This window comes from Pseudophryne corroboree, chromosome 4 (genome assembly GCF_028390025.1).
Source record: "Pseudophryne corroboree isolate aPseCor3 chromosome 4, aPseCor3.hap2, whole genome shotgun sequence".
Classification (NCBI taxonomy): Eukaryota; Metazoa; Chordata; class Amphibia; order Anura; family Myobatrachidae; genus Pseudophryne; species Pseudophryne corroboree.
This window is the reverse complement of record NC_086447.1, coordinates 637,481,134-637,503,771: the sequence shown is the minus strand read 5'-3', so window position 1 is coordinate 637,503,771 and position 22,638 is coordinate 637,481,134. Positions and strand designations below refer to the sequence as shown.

At 42.3% G+C, this 22,638-nt stretch overlaps 2 pseudogenes; one reads left to right on the top strand and one right to left on the bottom strand.

Annotated features, from left to right (window-relative positions):
• Positions 1 to 14,010: 14,010 nt before the first annotated feature.
• Positions 14,011 to 14,130, bottom strand: LOC134912359 (5S ribosomal RNA; annotated as a pseudogene).
• A 3,240-nt stretch (positions 14,131 to 17,370) lies between these two features.
• On the top strand, positions 17,371 to 17,490 carry LOC134912358 (5S ribosomal RNA; annotated as a pseudogene).
• The last annotated feature ends 5,148 nt before the right edge of the window (positions 17,491 to 22,638 follow it).

Below are 22,638 nucleotides of genomic sequence, written 5' to 3'. Positions count from 1 at the left end.
AAATTATCGGCCTGATATTTAAATGTGTTCGAATTTTGATGCAGCAAAAAATAAGAATTTACTTACCGATAATTCTATTTCTCGGAGTCCGTAGTGGATGCTGGGGTTCCTGAAAGGACCATGGGGAATAGCGGCTCCGCAGGAGACAGGGCACAAAAAGTAAAGCTTTAGGATCAGGTGGTGTGCACTGGCTCCTCCCCCTATGACCCTCCTCCAAGCCTCAGTTAGGATACTGTGCCCGGACGAGCGTACACAATAAGGAAGGATTTATGAATCCCGGGTAAGACTCATACCAGCCACACCAATCACACTGTACAACCTGTGATCTGAACCCAGTTAACAGTATGATAACAGCGGAGCCTCTGAAAGATGGCTCACAACAATAATAACCCGATTTTTGTAACTATGTACAAGTATTGCAGATAATCCGCACTTGGGATGGGCGCCCAGCATCCACTACGGACTCCGAGAAATAGAATTATCGGTAAGTAAATTCTTATTTTCTCTATCGTCCTAGTGGATGCTGGGGTTCCTGAAAGGACCATGGGGATTATACCAAAGCTCCCAAACGGGCGGGAGAGTGCGGATGACTCTGCAGCACCGAATGAGAGAACTCCAGGTCCTCCTTAGCCAGGTTATCAAATTTGTAGGATTTTACAAACGTGTTTGCCCCTGACTAAATAGCCGCTCGGCAAAGTTGTAAAGCCGAGACCCCTCGGGCAGCCGCCCAAGATGAGCCCACCTTCCTTGTGGAATGGGCATTTACATATTTTGGCTGTGGCAGGCCTGCCACAGAATGTGCAAGCTGAATTGTATTACACATCCAACTAGCAAAAGTCTGCTTAGAAGCAAGAGCACCCAGTTTGTTGGGTGCATACAGGATAACAGCAAGTCAGTTTTCCTGACTCCAGCCGTCCTGGAACCTATATTTTCAGGGCCCTGACCACATCTAGCAACTTGGAGTCCTCCAAGTCCCTAGTAGGCGCAAGACACCACAATAAGCTGGTTCAGGTGAAACACTGACACCACCTTAGGGAGAGAACTGGGGACGAGTCCGCAGCTCTGCCCTGTCCGAATAGACAAACAGATATGGGCTTTTTTGAGAAAAAAACCACCAATTTGACACTCGCCTGGTCCAGGCCAGGTCCAAGAGCATGTTCACTTTTCATGTGAGATGCTTCAAATCCACAGATTTGACTGGTTTTAAACCAATGTGTTTTGAGGAATCCCAGAACTACGTTGAGATCCCACAGTGCCACTGGAGGCACAAAAGGGGGTTGTATATGCAATACTCCCTTGACAAACTTCTGGACTTCAGGAACTGAAGCCAATTCTTTCTGGAAGAAAAATCGACAGGGCCGAAATTTGAACCTTAATGGACCCCAATTTGAGGCCCATAGACACTCCTGTTTGCAGGAAATGCAGGAATCGACCGAGTTGAAATTTCTTCGTGGGGCCTTCCTGGCCTCACACCACGCAACATATTTTCGCTACATGTGGTGATAATGTTGTGCGGTCACCTCCTTTCTGGCTTTGACCAGGGTAGGAATGACCTCTTCCTGAATGCCTTTTCCCTTAGGATCCGGCGTTCCACCGCCATGCCGTCAAACGCAGCTGCGGTAAGTCTTGGAACAGACATGGTACTTGCTGAAACAAGTCCCTTCTTAGCGGCAGAGGCCATAAGTCCTCTGTGAGCATCTCTTGAAGTTCCGGGTACCAAGTCCTTCTTGGCCAATCCGGAGCCATGAGTATAGTTCTTACTCCTCTACGTCTTATAATTCTCAGTACCTTAGGTATGAAAAGCAGAGGATGGAACACATACACCGACTGGTACACCCACGGTGTTACCAGAACGTCCACAGCTATTGCCTGAGGGTCTCTTAACCTGGCGCAATACCTGTCCCGTTTTTTGTTCAGACGGGACGCCATCATGTCCACCTTTGGTAATTCCCAACGGTTTACAATCATGTGGAAAACTTCCCCATGAAGTTCCCACTCTGCCGGGTGGAGGTCGTGCCTACTGAGGAAGTCTGCTTCCCAGTTTCCATTCCCGGAATGAAACACTGCTGACAGTGCTATCACATGATTTTCCGCCCAGCGAAAAGTCCTTGCAGTTTTTGCCACTGCCCTCCTGCTTCTTGTGCCGCCCTGTCTATTTACGTGGGCGACTGCCGTGATGTTTTATCCCACTGGATCAATACCGGCTGACCTTGAAGCAGAGGTCTTGCTAAGCTTAGAGCATTATAAATTTACCCTTAGCTATATTTATGTGGAGAAAAGTCTCCAGACTTGATCACACTCCCTGGAAATTTTTTCCTTGTGTGACTGCTCCCCAGCCTCTCGGGCTGGCCTCCGTGGTCACCAACATCCAAAACTGAATGCCGAATCTGCGGCCCTCTAGAAGATGAGCACTCTGTAACCACCACAGGAGAGACACCCTTGTCCTTGGATATAGGGTTATCCGCTGATGCATCTGAAGATGCGATCCGGACCATTTGTCCAGCAGATCCCACTGAAAAGTTCTTGGATGAAATCTGCCGACTGGAATTGCTTCGAAGGAAGTCACCATTTTTTTTACCATGGCCCTTGTGCAATGATGCACTGATTTTAGGAGGTTCCTGACTAGCTCGGATAACTCCCTGGCTTTCTCTTCCGGGAGAAACACCTTTTTCTGGACTGTGTCCAGAATCATCCCTAAGCACAGGAGACTTGTTGTCGGGATCAGCTGCGATTTTGGAATATTTAGAATCCACCCCTGCTGTTGTAACAGTATCCGAGATAGTGCTACTCCGACCTCCAACTGTTCCCTGGACTTTGCCCTTATCAGGAGATCGTCCAAGTAAGGGATAATTAAGACGCCTTTTCTTCGAAGAAGAACCATCATTTCGGCCATTACCTTGGTAAAGACCCGGGGTGCCGTGGACAATCCAAACGGCAGCGTCTGAAACTGATAGTGACAGTTCTGTACCACGAACCTGAGGTATCCTTAGTGATAAGGGCAAATTTGGGACATGGAGGTAAGCATCCCTGATGTCTCGGGACACCATATAGTCCCCTTCTTCCCGGTTCGTTATCACTGCTCTGAGTGACTCCATCTTGATTTGAACCTTTGTAAGTGTTCAAATTTTTTTAGATTTAGAATAGGTCTCACCTAGCCTTCTGGCTTCAGTACCACAATATAGTGTGGAATAATACCCCTTTTCTTGTTGTAGGAGGGGTAATTTAATTATCACCTGCTGGGAATACAGCTCGTGAATTGTTTCCCATACTGCCTCCTTGTCGGAGGGAGACCTTGGTAAAGCAGACTTCAGGAGCCTGCGCAGGGGAAACGTCTCGACATTCCAATCTGTACCCCTGGGATACTACTTGTAGAATCCAGGGGTCCTGTACGGTCTCAGCGTCATGCTGAGAGCTTGTCAGAAGCGGTGGAACGCTTCTGTTCCTGGGAATGGGCTGCCTGCTGCAGTCTTCTTCCCTTTCCTCTATCCCTGGGCAGATATGACTCTTATAGGGACGAAAGGACTGAAGCTGAAAAGACGGTGTCTTTTTCTGCAGAGATGTGACTTAGGGTAAAAAACGGTGGATTTTCCAGCAGTTGCCCTGGCCACCAGGTCCGATGGACCGACCCCAAATAACTCCTCTTCCTTTATACGGCAATACACCTTTGTGCCGTTTGGAATCTGCATCACCTGACCACTGTCGTGTCCATAAACATCTTCTGGCAGATATGGACATCGCACTTACTCTTGATGCCAGAGTGCAAATATCCCTCTGTGCATCTCGCATATATAGAAATGCATCCTTTAAATGCTCTATAGTCAATAAAATACTGTCCCTGTCAAGGGTATCAATATTTTTAGTCAGGGAATCCGACCAAGCCACCCCAGCTCTGCACATCCAGGCTGAGGCGATCGCTGGTCGCAGTATAACACCAGTATGTGTGTATATACTTTTTATGATATTTTCCAGCCTCCTGTCAGCTGGCTCCTTGAGGACGGCCCTATCTATAGACGGTACCGCCACTTGTTCTGATAAGCGTGTGAGCGCCTTATCCACCCTAAGGGGTGTTTCCCAACGCGCCCTAACTTCTGGCGGGAAAGGGTATACCGCCCATATTTTCTATCGGGGGGAACCCACGCATCATCACACACTTCATTTAATTTATCTGATTCAGGAAAAACTACGGTAGTTTTTTCACATCCCACATAATACCCTCTTTTGTGGTACTTGTAGTATCAGAAATATGTAACACCTCCTTCATTGCCCTTAACGTGTGGCCCTAATAAGGAATACGTTTGTTTATTCACCGTCGACACTGGATTCAGTGTCCCTGTCTGTGTCTGTGTCGACCGACTAAAGTAAACGGGCGTTTTAAAACCCCTGACGGTGTTTTTGAGACGTCTGGACCGGTACTAATTGTTTGTCGGCCGTCTCATGTCGTCAACCGACCTTGCCGCGTGTTGACATTATCACGTAATTCCCCAAATAAGCCATCCATTCCGGTGTCGACTCCCTAGAGAGTGACATCACCATTACAGGCAATTGCTCCGCCTCCTCACCAACATCGTCCTCATACATGTCGACACACACGTACCGACACACAGCACACACACAGGGAATGCTCTGATAGAGGACAGGACCTACTAGCCCTTTGGAGAGACAGAGGGAGAGTTTGCCAGCACACACCAAAAACGCTATAATTATATAGGGACAACCTTATATAAGTGTTTTCCCTTATAGCATCTTTTTTATATATTTCTAACGCCAAATTAGTGCCCCCCCTCTCTGTTTTAACCCTGTTTCTGTAGTGCAGTGCAGGGGAGAGCCTGGGAGCCTTCCCTCCAGCCTTTCTGTGAGGGAAAATGGCGCTGTGTGCTGAGGAGATAGGCCCCGCCCCTTTTTCGGCGGCCTCGTCTCCCGCTCTTAACGGATTCTGGCAGGGGTTAAATATCTCCATATAGCCCCCGGAGGCTATATGTGAGGTATTTTTAGCCAAAAATAGGTTTTCATTGCCTCCCAGGGCGCCCCCCTTCCAGCGCCCTGCACCCTCAGTGACTGCCGTGTGAAGTGTGCTGAGAGGAAATGGCGCACAGCTGCAGTGCTGTGCGCTACCTTAAGAAGACTGAGGAGTCTTCATGCCGCCGATTCTGGACCTTCTTCTTGTTTCAGCATCTGCAAGGGGGCCGGCGGCGAGGCTCCGGTGACCATCCAGGCTGTACCTGTGATCGTCCCTCTGGAGCTAATGTCCAGTAGCCAAAGAAGCCAATCCATCCTGCACGCAGGTGAGTTCACTTCTTCTCCCCTAAGTCCCTCGTTGCAGTGATCCTGTTGCCAGCAGGACTCACTGTAAAATAAAAAACCTAAGCTAAACTTTTCTAAGCAGCTCTTTAGGAGAGCCACCTAGATTGCACCCTTCTCGGCCGGGCACAAAAATCTAACTGAGGCTTGGAGGAGGGTCATAGGGGGAGGAGCCAGTGCACACCACCTGATCCTAAAGCTTTACTTTTTGTGCCCTGTCTCCTGCGGAGCCGCTATTCCCCATGGTCCTTTCAGGAACCCCAGCATCCACTAGGACGATAGAGAAAAGACATAATACAAATTTGATGAGTCTAAGGAGCGGGTGCGTTGTAAATGTGGCAGATTTGATATACGACCCAACCATAGAAACAGTGTTGTGATAAGGCATGTGAATTAATTTCATGATCTGTTTCTTTTCACTATTTATTTTCATTTTTTCCTCTACCCAAAGATCTACAATCAGAAATTACATCTTTGTACCCCGATATAGGTGTATGTACCTTTCCATGTCTCACTCTCATCTCTGCAATCTTCAGTTAATAATACACATAGCCGATAAACGTTATCCACACATAATGGCATACACATACATCTCCCCGCATGTATCATCAGATAAATGAGCTCCCCATTTATTATTAAAAGAAGCCGAACAAGGTGAGGACGAAAAACCCTTGTCTAGAAAGAGCTCGGTAATGTTTGTTTGACCATGTACAGACCCTTAATACGGGATGAGAAGGATTAAATGTATATTTCGCAGAACCTTGAAGCTTACATAGAACTTACACAGCTCGATGATACATCCCCCCTCAAACATTTACTCATACATACACGCTTTTTCCTATCCCACTAGGCCATATATATATATCCCACTTACAACACTCCCTCCTGTTCTAAAGTACATACTCGATTGTTGTGCATATTGTATATGAAATATTTTCATTGTTAGTAATTTATGGCAGTTATTGTTCACTGCCAAAGTGTGGACTGTCGAAGTCAAAAATATTACACCCACACTCAACATGTGCAAAAACCACACAGAGTGGCCTTTGTGCGGGTGCGTACTCGCTGTGCATGCACATGCCCGCACGCTGCGTACATTAGCTCACGAAGCCCTGCGTATTAGCGTGTGGTATGAGTAAATATGGTAGCATACGCGTTCGCGTAGAAGAGCCACAAAAACATATTCTATATTTTATCAACATAGTGCACAATTTACACATAGGGGGAGATTAAAATGTCTGAAAAGTCAGTTGGGAGTCTGTTTTTCCTATCTAATAGACAGGGGGGAAAAAGACACCCAACCAACTTTTCAAACATTTGAATCTCCCCCATAGTCTCCACACACAACACCAGCAAGTTACGTTTACTTAGGAAATAGAACAACAGAGATATCCAGCTTTACAGGATGTGAGGGGACAGAACTAGGTTAGGACATAGTGTTTGGTAAGCAGATGTACAGTATTTCAAGGGCTACATTCCGATCGCAGTGTGCAGATTATAGCATGCTCCTGCGCATAGATATGCGCAGGAACATAATATTCATAACTTATTGTAATTACTGTACTCGTGATATTAGGGGGGAACCCAGTGGCGGACCTCTGCAAGTACACCTGGACCAAGCATCACCCACCTATTCAAACCAACCTATGACCCCTCATGTACTGTAAATGACCTGCCCCTTGGCCTATGGAAGAAGAGCTTACAGTTCCCTTTGTATTGTGTTTTGGACCATTGTATAAAAGCAAGGCCTCCTGGCTGGCCTCAGTCTAATTCTCTGAAGGTCATCTTGCTAAAACTGACTGAGGACCGGATCCGGGAGGCGCTGGCGAACAAACATACGTACTATTGGTTGTAGCTGTTCTCTGTGATATTGTTGTATTTCTGTGTATATCCTTTTTAGTAAATATTTGTTGCTGCATTGGACCATAACATAACATATACTACTGGTGTCGCATTCCATTCTTGTTTGGGTATAGAGGTGTATTCAGCCACACGTGTCATGCGCATAGAGTGTCGGCGTGTATATGCAACATGCATACACATTGCAGGGGTTATCGATTGCATTTAGCGGCCACAGCTGCATTATTGCATTTAGTGGCCACAGTGGTATTATAAGGTATTGCATTTCCCTGAAAGTTAAACAAACTTAACATTGGATAGTCATGCATGGATTAGTGAGATCCATGCATGCTTATCTGTGGGAATGGGTCTGTTTAGGTGATTTTTTTTTTTTATGCGTAATCAGCCTCGGGCACTTTGAGCCGGTCCCGGTTGTAAACATACAGGGGAAAAATTGTGTAGGGTTCCCCCATATTTAAACAACCAGCACCGGGCTCTGCGTCCAGTCCTGGTTCAAAAAATATGGGGGACAAAAGACGTAGGGGTCCCCTGTATTTTTTTTAAACCAGCACCGGGCTCCACTAGCCAGAGAGATAATGCCACAGCCGGGGGACACTGTTATACTGGTCCCTGCGGCCGTGGCATTACCCACCCCCCCGAACTAGTCACCCTTGGCTGGGGTACCCTGGAGGAGTGGGGACCCCTTAAATCAAGGGGTCCCCCCCTTCTAGCCACCCAAGGACCAGGGGTGAAGCCCGAGGCTGTCCCCCCCCATTCGTGGGCGGTGGATGGGAGGCTGATAGCATTTGTGTAAAAATAAAGAATATTGTTTTTTGTAGAAGAACTACAAGTCCCAGCAAGCCTCCCCACCAGCTGGTACTTGGAGAACCACAAGTACCAGCATGTGGGAAAATAATGAGCCCGCTGGTACCTGTAGATCTACTTAAAAAAAAAAAACACTGCGCACACACACCATTATAGTACAATTTTATTTACACACACTTACACACTCAAATACTTACCTACCTCCAACGCTACGATTCGCATCCCCCCTGTCCAGTAGAATCCACGGATTACCTGTAAAAATAAAATTATACTTACAAATAATCCAGTGTAGATCAGTCCTCTTCTTTAATTTTGTAATCCAGGGACTTGTTTAAAAAAAAAAAATGAATAACCTGAACCACACACTTAAAGGGGTTCCCTTTTTACACACGGAACCCCTTACCCCGACTGGCAGGACCCCCCGTGACTTCTGTCAGTGAAGGTCCCACCAGCCAATCAGGGAGCGCCACGTCATGGCACTCTCCTGATTGGCTGTGCACTCCTGCACTGTCAATCAGGAGGAGCGCACTGGTTACGATGTAGCTTAGCGCGGCTCCATTGTAACCAATGATGGGAACTTTGCAGTCCGCGGTTAACCGCAAAGTTAATTGGGGTCACTCTTGTGAATGTGTTGACAGAGTGATAAAGACCCTATTTGAGCAGCTATTTAATCAGTGATGGAGATTAGCAGTGTAAATAGTGGAAGCCATTTTGTGAGCAAAATGTAAGATGATTAAAGAGCACTTTGAGACTGAGGGCTTGATTTGGAAGAAAGGCAAAAAAAATCAAGTAACTGTGCACCTGGGCAAAACTATGTTGAACTAAAATATGCAGAGAGATTTAGATTTGGGTGGGGTACGGCAAAACTAAGATTTGAAATTGCAGTGTAAAATAAAGCTGTCTAACATTTGTGGGCTGCATGAAAAAGCAGCTTCCAAATAAGAATCAGACCAGGCGTTATTAATACTGCGAATTGCTGAAGATAATTGTGCTATTGATAGAGAAACTGTGTTTATTCTTATTATTGGAAACCCAAAGTTATTGTTTCTCTGGAATCAGAACAGAACAGCATTAGTTGCTGATCCCATTACTATTGCCTATAGCTGTTAATGAGTGGTCCAGATAAGCGCTGTCTCTTTGTATGTATCACTCTACTCTAATCTTGGTGTCCCTCATAATGGAAGTTCATTGTTTCTCAGGGAATAAAAAGAATAGTTTGTTATTTCAAAGTATTGTTTAAGCTGATGGCATGGTATCCCATCAGGAATCTAACCTAATAAAAGTGAGATGCATTAACACAAAGGTATCATTCAATTCTCAGCTACACTGGCCTCTGTTGATTGGGTTGGGAATATTGAATACCAGAAAAACTTTCCCCTTTGAAAGAAACTCACCTGTGAACAGGTACAGATGGAGCCTCCCTCATCTTTGCAATTTTTCCGCCTAAACGGAGCTTTAGTTGCACCTAAGCGATAGCTTAGGTTGTTGAGTCTATGCACGGACAGGAGCATTGAGACATGCCTACATATTCAGCATGCAATGCACATCTCCACCTCTGGGTGGCTAATGTGCCACTAATCCAGTACTTTAGAGTGAATAGCGGCGGATTGATCTACAAGCTCTGGCAAATGGTCAGTGACGACTGTAATGTTACTGTATACTGTATACACAGACCAATGGTCAGATGGATTGAGTCAATAAAAAAAAATTGTTTATACAGATGCAAACGAATGTGTTAAAACACTGGTCCATTGCCATGTTACTGTATGTGAGCATTCAAGTCCCGTAGGCAAAGCAATATATAAAACAAAATAAAAAAATAGTGTACACAGATGCAACTAATGTGTTAAAGCAATACTGTAATTCATTGACGTTGATAAATCAATAAATAAAAATAGTGTATACAGTCGCAACTAATGTGTTAAAGCAACACTGTAGTTCATTGACGTTATGGATTGATAATGTCGATATTATCTTAAACAATAAAGCTATACCTCTAGATACACTTTTACCGTGGAGCCGCTATGGCCGCTAGACTGAATACACGCGCTACGCACTTTGTACGCTATTTGCGTACAGAGTCCCGTACGTGGTACGTACTTGGCGTACACACGCCACGCTGAGTGTACAGAGTATGCACAGCGCGCGCACACACAATTGATAACCTTTAAACCTTATTAGTAATACAATGTAATAATATGGTTACACTTTAAACCTTTATGCAGCAAAGCACTGCAATGATGTTATACCTTAAACCTTAAGTAGCACTGACGGTATAAAGTACCCGCAGTGCGTACACCTTATCAATACTTATAAACTTTCTACAGTAAAATACGCTTTAAACCCTAGCAGGGAAATGAGGACACAACACCGATATGTAGTTGAACCACAGGGTTCTAAGACCACAGTGGATTATTTCAAAAGGTAAAACAGTACAAATTATACACTACAGGCTAACAAGATAAATCTACAACAGAATAATGGCTACAGTCAATGTACATACGTGTGAATAATCACGTGCGCTTCCCGGTCCTCCGCTAATCAGGTTGAAAGCATTAAGAGTCTGTGACAGTGACCTGGCCTGCAGCTCGCTCTTTATTCAGTAGATCAAAACATAATACAATAGACACTGTGTGCTCTTCTTCCATTGGTTCGGGGGTGGGACATATCCTGTGCACCGGGGACCATTGGTCAGTTCAAGAAGTGGGCGATGGCTAGGACTTGAGATGTGGTTTCTGTTGTTTACATCTGAGTTCCCGCCCCATGATCAGTTAAACCCATCACATTAATCATAAATCTGGTATTATTAATAACTTAATGAGGTAATATTTAATAATGTTCTTATTCCCACCAGATTAATGTTTACGTGACTCTGAACAATATGATCCCACACATGATATGATTATCTATTTCAATCTTCAAGATATACATATATCCACATATTCATATATATATATATCTGTGCAATGGCCCCGGCACTCACGTAATCCACCGTAGGATATGTCTCGCTCCTGTGCCCTCCCCCTCCGGGGGTCTCCCTCCGGTACACACAGCAATGGAACAAAGAGGCGGCACTCGGAGACTGTGTAATCAAAGTGTATTAGACAAAATTACTCTCTGCTGCACGCACCAAAGCGGTTGCAGCAAAGAGGGATGATTTGTTTATACCAGCTAATACCAAAGATCTGTCTAAGATCATTCCCTGGGTATGTGAACATAGAACCAACAGTAGGCAAGTGCAACAAAAACTCCAGGCTTTATGGCCCATAGTGTCAAGTGACCCTGATTTGGGAATTTTCCGAGATGTACGTGTCATGCCTAGCTACACAAAGGGAAGGAGTATCAAAGATATATTGGTTAAAACCGATATGGCCAAACTTAAAGTAAAGCCCACCCACTTTATGACAAGAAAGAATGGGTGTTTCAAGTGCACAGGGTGCACGACATGCACCTACATGTCACCAGGTGACACCATTTCGCACCCATTTTCAGGCAAGAGCTTTAAAATCAAATGGCCGTTAACCTGTAGTTCAAAATTTGTGATATATGCCATCATGTGCCCTTGTGGGCGCTACTATATCGGCAAAACCGAATGCCAATTTAAGGTGAGAATGGCACAGCACAGGCAAGCCATCAGAAACGCTCTTGCCACAGGAGGGGGCGACCAGCCGGTGGCCAAGCATTTCGTGGAACATCGACATAGTATGGCCACCTTAAAACATCGGATTATTGATCATGTCCCAGAGTCAGCCCGAGGGGGCAACAGGGGCAAAAGACTCTTACAACTTGAGTCAGTGTGGATACACAGGTTAAACACGTTAAAACCAGGTGGGCTAAATGACAATCTAGGCCTTATTAATTTTTTATAATTTTTTTATAATTGTTTATAATTGTACACTGCATTTTACAAAACGTTGGATTCCGAAGTGAGGGAATAAGTAACGGTTTAATGTAGTGGTTTAGATTTCTGTCAAACCTGGTTTTTGTAGCCCAGCCAAGTAGTACACCCTGTCAGGTACCCTAGCAATGATAGCTTCTGTAGAAAGAGGTATTTCTAGTCTAATCCTGTCTGAGGGGCATAGTGTGTCTTAGGCAGCAAACACAATTGAGCTCACAGGGTCACTGAGTTGCCAATGCTGCAGTTTGTTTATTCATATGTTTTTATTAAATTAATAGTCACGTTTTTAATGTACAAGCACAATTTTATCGAGACTACATATTCAATGATGCAGATTTTAACATTGTGATAATTGTATACACATAAGCACTTTACTGGCCAAGTGGTCAGCGCACACTGAGGTATGTTTTGTTAAGCACTGTACATACTGACGATCTGTAGTTTTTGTTTACAGTGTTTCCATGGTCGCATCGGAGGGTTCCCGCGACGTCACTTCCTGGTTACGCTGACGCGAGCGGAAGCGCCGGGCGGAGGCTCCGACGAGCGGCCAGTTGGAAACGCTGAGAAGATTGCATGCACGTGAAGGGGGGTGAGTAAAGGGAAATGGTATTTAAGCACTGTTTTATGCACTGTCACTTTATCCTGAAGAAGGAATTGGTCCCCGAAACGTTGATGCCACTTTTGTCTAATACACTTTGATTACACAGTCTCCGAGTGCCGCCTCTTTGTTCCATTGCCATATATATATATATATATGGTGAGTATGGGTAGGTAGGGGTTCTGGCGACCAGCTGGTGTTTGTATATACCAAATTATTTAGCGGACTAAGATAACATATATAGAGGACTGGATAAAAAAAAAACAAAAAAAAAAAAACTTTTTTTTGGTAAAAGAGTAATAACAATTTATTTTGTCAACCATAAAAAATACTTGCTTTAAAAAATAATAAAAATGTTTTTTCACAGAACTACATATATAAAAAATGTAGTAAAACAGACTATATAATAAAAAGCCGTTATATAAAAATATTAAGACATAAATAGAATAGAATAAAGGAATTAGTAGTTATTAAAAAAACAGCTTAACTTAAGATGGAGGGTCATACAGGAAATCCCAACGCGTTTCGTCTATCTGACTTCATCAAGGGGTAGTGATAGAATGTTCAAAATGAGCTTATATACCCACTGATAAGGAGTTACTAACTGTGACATCACTTCCTGTCAATTAGTATTGAAAAGGTATATCATATATATAATTCACATTGGTAGCAGAGAAACAGAGATGGAGCAGTGTTAATAGGTCATGGAGAGGCTTCCCATGACTTTATATCGAAAAACGAGTAGTATAACTAGTTTTAGACAGTGTTGTAAACAGTTCTTGTTATGGGTGCGCACTTCCGCCACACTTCCTGTATCGGCGGCTTTGGAGTGCGCATGTGCGGACGCCCCACTTCCGGCTTCGCGTCTCAATGAACGGAGGTGTTCAGGTCTTCATGCCCCACTTCCGTCCTTGTAGTTCGGTTGTTTAGTCCCCACTTCCGGTATGCGTGTCCGGAATCACAGGATGCTTCTTCTTGTTACAAGGATGTTTAGAGAGTTCAATGCTCGAACGGCGGCCATTTTAGCGGAGTCCCTATAAGTGGACACGGATACTCCATATATATTGTTTGCTCAGTGACATAAATAAAGAAAAATAAGTTATAATTAATATCAATTCGCCTTGAGTATTTCAATAAGAATATTATTGCATATCTGGCATACATTACGTCCATTTTAAATTCAGGGCACTATATTATATTACTAAATGGTAGTAATTTTATAAGAGTGGTTTATACTAAAAATGGGGGAAGGGAGAAACAGACATTTTAGGCATCTAATTAAATTAGTGTATATTTATACATATGCGGAAAATGGAGAATATTAAGATTATTACTAGGTGAATTAAAAAATATATATAAAATAAAAAACCGTGATATGTGCGCATGTGGAAATATTTGTATATGCGAGTGCATATACTAGGCATCATATATCATATTTGTGACGTTGTCTGCATATACTTATCTGTGCCTTATTATGTGCCTGGGCAGTTCAATGATCATATGTGTCGTATACGTGAACCTGATTTTGACACATTAGTGTTTATTGACCAATTTTTTACAGTACTTTAGCTTCCCAGGGGGTCTCCCTCTTGGTACTGTTAAAGCCCGACACTGCTTAGCTTCCAAGATCGGACGGGCTTGGGCGTGGAGCCAGTGTGGTATGACTGTATCTGTTGGCTTTGAAAAAAACACTCATTCTTGTGTCAAATATTTTTATTATTTTTGTGCTCACGAATACAAGTGTAATTATAATCTAGTGTGATACAGGTGAGTGAAAAAGAATGTGACAGTTATTCAATGACCTTATAGGAATGGGGCAATTTCATAACCCTCATTGAATCCCGCCGGGTGCATCGTGTTGAGCTGATAGATCCAAAACATTTCTCTTTGGGATAGTTTATTCGCCAAATCTCCGCCTCTTTCTCCAATCTGTACGTGTTCGATTGCTTTAAAGGATAAGTCTTCTGGGTTTGAGTTATGTTCCAAGATGAAATGTCTGTAGATAAGGTGGGTATCGAGCTTGTTTTTGATGCTCCTGATGTGTTCTTGGATTCTTAGTTTGAGTGTACGCTTCGTTTTCCCCACGTATTTCTTCTTGCATGTACATTCCAATAAGTATATGACTGAGCTGCTGTTGCAATTGAGGAATTCTTTTATCTTAAATTCTTTGGTATCTCCGGAGTCAAAAAATGTTTTTCTGTTTGGATTTAGAAACTTGCAGATGTTGCATCGTCCGCATTTGAATGCTCCTGTGCATTTCATAAATGTTTGAGTGGTTCTTTCCTTACTGGTATTAGGTAGCATGCTGGGTGCAAGGTGGTCTTTGAGACTCTTGGATTTACGGAAGACTATCTGTGGTTTTTCCGGGAGAATTTCCTTTAGTACAGGATCCATAAGCAAGATCTTCCAATGTTCCCTAAGTGATGTTTTGATATGATTCTCATGTTGATTGAAGGTGGTAATGAATGCGGTCGATTCCTTTGGGGCTTCCTTCTTTTTATATTCTAGAAGGTCCTCCCTCTTTAGGGTGTTTGTTCTTGCAGTGGCCTTGTCCAGAATTGATTTTGGGTATGACTTCTCTTCAAAGCGTTTTCTGTAGATGGCTACCTGTTCGTTGCAGTCCTCTTTCTTGCTACAGTTCCGCTTTATTCTATGGAACTGAGAATAAGGGATGTTGTCCTTCCATGTCTTTGCGTGGCTGCTTTGATAGTGGAGGTAGCTATTTTTATCCACCCCTTTGATGAAGTTTCTGGTTACCACTGATGATCCTTCACCCATTAGTACTAAATCCAAGTACTCTATGGAGATTTTGTTTGTATTGTACGTAAAAGTGAGATTCATATCATTGATTTCTAAAAGATTAAAAAATTCCATAAAAAGTTCCAGACTGCCATTCCATATTATTAAAATGTCATCGATATAGCTGACAAAGGGGGGGGACTAGTTATCCTGGATCGAGACAACTATGTGAAAGAAGCACATCGTTTACTAGGTGATACCACATCCTATGAACCGTTACAGAATGATCCCAAGGATGCTTACATAGAAGAATTGAGAATACTCCTCACACAAGGACTCCGGAATGGAAGTATTACGAAAGAGGAATTCCAATTCTTAATGCAATCTAGCCCCATAACCCCCATTTTCTATTACTTGCCGAAAATCCATAAAAACCTCTTGAACCCACCAGGGAGACCTATTGTCGCTGGAATTGACTCCTTAACATCAAAACTATCTGAATATGTAGATGTCTTTTTAAACCCATATGTTAAGGAATTACCATCCTACCTTAAAGACACCACCATGGTGTTGAACCTAATGAAGTCAGTAGAATGGAAAGACACCTATTTATGGATTACATTGGATGTCCAGTCTCTGTATACGTGCATTGAGCACTCTAAAGGCATTAAGGCTTGTAAAGGTTTTTTAGATAAGGACCCTACCCTTACAACTATCCAAAGATCTTTTATCTGTGATGTGATGAATTTTATCTTGAGTCGAAATTATTTTAAATTTTTAGAGAGTTTTTATCTTCAACGCTGTGGGACCGCGATGGGCACGATTTTTGCACCAAGTTTCGCAAACCTATTTATGGGACAATGGGAGGAACTCTATGTGTACAACACTCAATATTACAAGAATAATGTGATCCTGTACAAACGCTATATCGATGACATTTTAATAATATGGAATGGCAGTCTGGAACTTTTTATGGAATTTTTTAATCTTTTAGAAATCAATGATATGAATCTCACTTTTACGTACAATACAAACAAAATCTCCATAGAGTACTTGGATTTAGTACTAATGGGTGAAGGATCATCAGTGGTAACCAGAAACTTCATCAAAGGGGTGGATAAAAATAGCTACCTCCACTATCAAAGCAGCCACGCAAAGACATGGAAGGACAACATCCCTTATTCTCAGTTCCATAGAATAAAGCGGAACTGTAGCAAGAAAGAGGACTGCAACGAACAGGTAGCCATCTACAGAAAACGCTTTGAAGAGAAGTCATACCCAAAATCAATTCTGGACAAGGCCACTGCAAGAACAAACACCCTAAAGAGGGAGGACCTTCTAGAATATAAAAAGAAGGAAGCCCCAAAGGAATCGACCGCATTCATTACCACCTTCAATCAACATGAGAATCATATCAAAACATCACTTAGGGAACATTGGAAGATCTTGCTTATGGATCCTGTACTAAAGGAAATTCTCCCGGAAAAACCACAGATAGTCTTCCGTAAATCCAAGAGTCTCAAAGACCACCTTGCACCCAGCATGCTACCTAATACCAGTAAGGAAAGAACCACTCAAACATTTATGAAATGCACAGGAGCATTCAAATGCGGACGATGCAACATCTGCAAGTTTCTAAATCCAAACAGAAAAACATTTTTTGACTCCGGAGATACCAAAGAATTTAAGATAAAAGAATTCCTCAATTGCAACAGCAGCTCAGCATATACTTATTGGAATGTACATGCAAGAAGAAATACGTGGGGAAAACGAAGCGTACACTCAAACTAAGAATCCAAGAACACATCAGGAGCATCAAAAACAAGCTCGATACCCACCTTATCTACAGACATTTCATCTTGGAACATAACTCAAACCCAGAAGACTTATCCTTTAAAGCAATCGAACACGTACAGATTGGAGAAAGAGGCGGAGATTTGGCGAATAAACTATCCCAAAGAGAAATGTTTTGGATCTATCAGCTCAACACGATGCACCCGGCGGGATTCAATGAGGGTTATGAAATTGCCCCATTCCTATAAGGTCATTGAATAACTGTCACATTCTTTTTCACTCACCTGTATCACACTAGATTATAATTACACTTGTATTCGTGAGCACAAAAATAATAAAAATATTTGACACAAGAATGAGTGTTTTTTTCAAAGCCAACAGATACAGTCATACCACACTGGCTCCACGCCCAAGCCCGTCCGATCTTGGAAGCTAAGCAGTGTCGGGCTTTAACAGTACCAAGAGGGAGACCCCCTGGGAAGCTAAAGTACTGTAAAAAATTGGTCAATAAACACTAATGTGTCAAAATCAGGTTCACGTATACGACACATATGATCATTGAACTGCCCAGGCACATAATAAGGCACAGATAAGTATATGCAGACAACGTCACAAATATGATATATGATGCCTAGTATATGCACTCGCATATACAAATATTTCCACATGCGCACATATCACGGTTTTTTATTTTATATATATTTTTTAATTCACCTAGTAATAATCTTAATATTCTCCATTTTCCGCATATGTATAAATATACACTAATTTAATTAGATGCCTAAAATGTCTGTTTCTCCCTTCCCCCATTTTTAGTATAAACCACTCTCATAAAATTACTACCATTTAGTAATATAATATAATGCCCTGAATTTAAAATGGACGTAATGTATGCCAGATATGCAATAATATTCTTATTGAAATACTCAAGGCGAATTGATATTAATTATAACTTATTTTTCTTTATTTATGTCACTGAGCAAACAATATATATGGAGAATCCGTGTCCGCTTATAGGGACTCCGCTAAAATGGCCGCCGTTCGAGCATTGAACTCTCTAAACATCCTTGTAACAAGAAGAAGCATCCTGTGATTCCGGACACGCATACCGGAAGTAGGGACTAAACAACCGAACTACAAGGACGGAAGTGGGGCATGAAGCCCTGAACACCTCCGTTCATTGAGACGCGAAGCCGGAAGTGGGGCGTCCGCACATGCGCACTCCAAAGCCGCCGATACAGGAAGTGTGGCGGAAGTGCGCACCCATAACAAGAACTGTTTACAACACTGTCTAAAACTAGTTATACTACTCGTTTTTCGATATAAAGTCATGGGAAGCCTCTCCATGACCTATTAACACTGCTCCATCTCTGTTTCTCTGCTACCAATGTGAATTATATATATGATATACCTTTTCAATACTAATTGACAGGAAGTGATGTCACAGTTAGTAACTCCTTATCAGTGGGTATATAGGCTCATTTTGAACATTCTATCACTACCCCTTGATGAAGTCAGATAGACGAAACGCGTTGGGATTTCCTGTATGACCCTCCATCTTAAGTTAAGCTGTTTTTTTAATAACTACTAATTCCTTTATTCTATTCTATTTATGTCTTAATATTTTTATATAACGGCTTTTTATTATATAGTCTGTTTTACTACATTTTTTATATATGTAGTTCTGTGAAAAAACATTTTTATTATTTTTTAAAGCAAGTATTTTTTATGGTTGACAAAATAAATTGTTATTACTCTTTTACCAAAAAAAAGTTTTTTTTTTTGTTTTTTTTTATCCAGTCCTCTATATATGTTATCTTAGTCCGCTAAATAATTTGGTATATACAAACACCAGCTGGTCGCCAGAACCCCTACCTACCCATACTCACCTTAATTCTATACAGCATCTTACCAATGCTGAAAAATTTTCTAGGGGACGGCTGACACCCTATTATTTATAAGGGAGTGTTTTTTACATATGAATATATATTTTACTTCCAGGTGTTGTTTTCCCTCACACGTGGCGCTTTACTCCTATTTTTTATATATATATATATATATATATATATATATACATACACACGTACATACATACTCCTGCTATTACAATTTGTTAGGAATTATATATTTATTCATTCATATATATATATATATATATATATATATATATATGAACACCTACATCTCCATGGGTTTTAGACTAGGAATGTTAATATCTTAAATTTCTATCTATCTGGTCTTGTGTTGTGGTTAGCTATTGTTTCTGATTTTCTAAACAGCTTTGGTTCCTGGGTATTGTCACTTCGTTTGTTTTTGCTTTCAGGTGAGACAATGACAATTTAGTACTCATTGTTTTAAATAGAGACTTGGCTATTTTAGTAAACAAAGATGTTTGCCTTCTCCATAGAATTTCAAAGCTTAGTGTAAATAAGGCCATTGTATTTTAGTCTCTGGAAGTTTTAATTTATGTGTGACTGATTTTCATGCTATTTAAAAGTTAAAGCAGACAGTGTGGGATTTATACAATATATATATATATTAGATTTATGATATGTCTTTGTGGCTTTTCCATGAGAGTACAAACTTCACTGTAATTACTCATACCACGCTCAAACCGCGCAGGGCCGCGGGTGCGACCATACGCAATTTGCGGATATGTGCACGCATGGCGGACATGTGTGTGTGGTTTGTACGTGATGTGTGTACTGCAATATTTTTCGACTTTGACAGTCTACCCTTTGGCAGTCAACAATAACTGCCACTATCTAAACATTAAACAGAAAAATATACAATACAATATCTACAGATGATTGGATAAAAATATACGATACAAATATCTACAGATGATTGGATAAAAATATACGATACAAATATCTACAGATGATTGAATGGTAGGCAGAGAGGTGTAGGTGGGAAATGTATGACCTAGTGGGATAGTAAAAGCATGTATGTATGAATTCATGTCTGAGGGGCATGTATCATCGTGCCGTATATGTTCTAGATAAGCTTCGAGGTATTGCGAAGTATACATTAAATCCTTCTTATCCCGTTTTAAGGGTCTGTAAGTGGGCCAACAAACACTACCGAGCTCTTTTCGGCTTTTTGTTCCAACAAATGGGGTGCACATTTAGTTGATGATACATGCAGGGGGAACATATGTGAATGCTAATATATGGATATCACCTGTCGACTATGTGTGTCACTACCTGAAGGTTGTAGAGATGAAGATAAGACACATATCAAAAATACATTCACATAACATTTGCGTAATCATTCTTGGGTGTTGATCGAAGTTTCTTCCGGATGGGTGTATTTTTGCTGAAACACAGGAAAAATGGGTGAAAGAAACGGGCCGTGGAATTCATTTGCAATCCTTATCACAACATCGTTTCTATAGATGGATCATAAATTAAATCTGCTGCTGTAGCAATGCCCCTGCTCCTTAAACTCATCACTTTTGTACTGCGCTTGCGCCGAGTTAAAATTCGAACACACCTAAATATCAAGCCAATAATTATGACGACTCCCAGGATACAAAGGAGAAACTTTCCTACACTCATTATAACATTTTGAGCCCATTCTCCTAAACCTGAGAACCAATTGCGTGGGTTCAACCATGAGACCCAGCCGGTCAGTTCATTACTCACAGCAGTCAGGGTAAGGTTGTGTCTCCGTCGGAACTCCCACTTCAACTGCAAGATATCGTCCATCTTTTGATCAATGATCTCAGTTGGGTCGTCAGTGCTGTTTGTAATATACGTGCAGCACTTCACACCATATTGAGTTGCCAATGTGACACAGTACCCGCCTGTCACCGCTGTGATATAATTGAGGACCATCCTGTGCTGGATCAGTTCCGTTTTGTAAGCTTGCAACTCCCTTCCCGTATACCTGAAGGTGTCGTCATACATCTCAGTGATATTATCTATCAGATTCGCTAGCGCATGGATGTACCTATAATTTATAATTCCTCTGGCAGTACGGGTGATGTCTAACGCGAGTTGGAATTGAATCCCGGTGGATTCGTGGATTAAATCAGAGGCTGCGTGCTCTGTCCTATCTATGAGGTGTCTCTTAACGATGTGTTCATAGTGAGTATGAGTGTAAGGAGCTTGAGCACTGCGGTGAATGTCTTTCATCTTATCATGGGTTATGGTCATTACTTCTGGCAACACTCTTCCAATGTAACACAATCCCTCTGAGTTTGGGGCAAGCCACTTATACGCCTTTCTCCCGCATATGAAATAGGCATCATCGGGGAGAACATATGGGACAGAATATGACATTACCATATTGCAAACTTTCCAAGTGAAAAACCCAATACCTAGTTCTCTCATCTGTTCAGTACACATATCAGGCTGTATGATATGCGCACAGTACCCTGGTGATACTTCTCCAACCCGCATGGTCTCACATCCTTGAGTATACCTATACTGAAAATACCTTCCACCGTCGGCTATTTGGCGTATAAGTTCAGAGTCTACGGGTATCCTGTCAGCTCTGTGCGAAAATGCCATGGTTTGGTTGTTCCATGTCACTTCCCAATTTCCCGGCTTTCGGGAATTGGAAATGTTAAAACATAACAAGGCTCTATCTACATGATACTGGTGGAGCTTCAAACTAGGGGGCCTAGAAATATTACATTTCTTGTCCACCGGTCTCCCACCCCGTAATTCGAGTACCTCATTTATTGCTAACGGGTATGGTACTAATCCTGACTTGTTCTGACCTTGAGGTACTTGTGAGCACACCCAGCATTCGGTCTGGTTTAAGACCTTACCCACTAGTGAGTGGTAATCACTCAATGGATGACGGTCCATGTTGATATTAAGGCTGGACTGACATCTCTGGATGCACCCATCCTCAACTATGTTTTCACAATTCCTACAGATGCAATCTTCCTCAGCCAATAACCCTTCACAGTGCCTCCTAGTTTCTAGACTACCAGATCGTGTTCTGATACTCGCCTTTGCTCGGTGGATGTGTTGCTCTTGGAATTCTACAAATCCGTCCTTGCCATCAGAACCCATTCCAGATCCTTTCTCGACCTCTCTGATACTCTCACCGAAACAGACTGCTCTGGTCAGCAACAGGGTCAACAGGAAAACCCGGAACGCAGTCTCTTGGGGTAAGTCCATCTTGTTAAGGGGAGAGAAAGGGAACAAGAAGGGGGAGGAAAGGAGGGTAATGGGAGATGGAGAAAATAATAAATAGGAAAAAGAAAAACTGGTGCGACAACCGCCTCTAGTCTTGTTGTTCTCCGTGCTCAGGTGCCATCTCAACAGTGCTGCCTCTCAGCCTTCCCGGAACAGACACCCCAGTGATACGATATTCTCTCCGAGTCAGCGACCTTTCTGTAGGGAACATAAATCTTGCATTACAATGTGTTTCACTATTGTGTATTATCGGTTGTGTGAAGTAAACCATCCGTGGAAAATTAAAAAGAGAGAGGGAGAGAATAATAAATAGAAAATTTGTCAGATTTGCGTTCACCATCAGGCTATCACACCATCATGTCTATCGGTATCTATGCACAGTCTCCCTTCACCAGTATTTCCACTCTCTACCCTTTGTGCATGGCCAGGCACAGTGATGCTGGTGAGATATACTGGTTTTGGGCAGACCTCTGAAAAGACCGAGTAGACAT